Consider the following 1712-nt stretch of genomic DNA (forward strand, 5'->3'; position numbering starts at 1 on the left):
TCCAGTTGAGGAATTTACACCCAACAAAAACAGGGTAAATAGACAGCCATTCTCTAATCTCAGGGAATAATTATGGCAAGGACAAAGAAAGGAAAAAACCCTGTTTGTTAAGGGAGACACTACACATGCCCAGAAAGGCTGCTTGGAGTCAAAACTCACAGGATAATTCCAGGCCATAATGAGTCTTGCTCCTCCCAGAAGCCTCCACTTTGAGATCCAACTTGGCTAAGGTGTGCATGCACACTCCACGGAGGGTCCTGAGACAAATTAACCAGGGAGAATAAACAAGGTGATTGGCCTGAGGGAAGATGAAGACCTGGAAAACCGCCCCTTTGTAAAGAATTTACACTTCCCAAAGGCGTCTCTCTCTCTCTCTCTCTCAGGTTGCCCATGTGCCTTGCCGCATGTACTTTTCCTTTCAATAAACTTTTTCCTTTATTCTCTATCTTCTGCCTAGTCATCTGAATTTGTTCTTGACTAGGCAGGCCACACTAGGGACCTTAGCCCTAAATGTTGGCTCCTGTGATCCAGGGGTTAGGAGTCTCGATCTGGGAAATTAGGAACTTGCTTCCAGCTTCCGCTCGCTCCCACTCACTGCTATGAGCATCCCAAATCAATTTCACTGCTCATACCTTTTGTTACTAAAAACACGGATCTTACTTTTCTTAAGCAACCATGAACTGTCCTTTATATTAGCATTTTGTAGCATGGTGACCATAAATACCAGTGATAACTTCTAAAAACATTTGCTTCTTATGGAGAACATCTCAGGGTAGCAGCAGGCATATTCATTAATAATCCAAAATCTCTTTAGTTTCTCTATGAGAGGAAATTATCAGTAATCAGTGCCTCTGTGAGTGCTAAGTCACTTCAGGCATGTACGACTCTGACCCAGGGATTGAACTCTCAAAAATCAGTGTAATACAATAAAAGCGTTACACAGTTTGATAATTCAACTCATGTCTTACTCAGATGAGCAAACAATTGTTTTTACTAGATATTTAATGTTGAATATTTCCCAGTTCATGTGCCTCTGAAATTCATTTAGGTTAATTTCTCGTAACTGTTTGATCTGTAACTGCTTACTTTTTTTTTTTTTAAGCCAAGTGAATTAGATCTCACTTACAAACTAACCTCAGCAATATCCAAAAACAAAGACACACAGTGAGACATGCATAAATCCAGACACACAGATGGACAGACAGAGACCATAGTTTTCTGCCTGAGATTTAAAATGTCTCTTTGACCTTTGTCTTTCCCCTTGGTTTGGAATTTCTAATTTGCCCAAGGTTAAGGCCTCAGGGAAAGTGGGTTATGTATCAAGGACTTGGTAAAGGTTGCGTGGTGTGCTAAGTTGCTTCAGTCACGCCCTGTGATCCCATGGTCTGTATCCTGCCAGGCTCCTCTTTCCATGGGACTCTCCAGGCAAGAACACTCTGGTGGGTTGCTATTCCCACATCCAGGGGATCTTCCTAACCCAGGGATCAAAACCACCTTTTCCACACTTGCAGGCAGGTTCTGTACAATTAGACTCATCTGGGATGCCCTGGTAAAGGTTAACTTCAAGCTTTTTTCTAGGCTAGCTGTTTCAAGGAGTTAGTTGCTTTTAAATCCATATGCTGGAGAAGGCAATGGCACCCCACTCCAGTACTCTTGCCTGGAAAATCCCATGGACGGAGGAGCCTGGTAGGCTGCAGTCCATGGGGTCGCTA

Source organism: Bison bison, unplaced genomic scaffold, assembly GCF_000754665.1.
Source record: "Bison bison bison isolate TAMUID 2011002044 unplaced genomic scaffold, Bison_UMD1.0 scf7180017845866, whole genome shotgun sequence".
In the NCBI taxonomy this organism is placed as follows: Eukaryota; Metazoa; Chordata; class Mammalia; order Artiodactyla; family Bovidae; genus Bison; species Bison bison.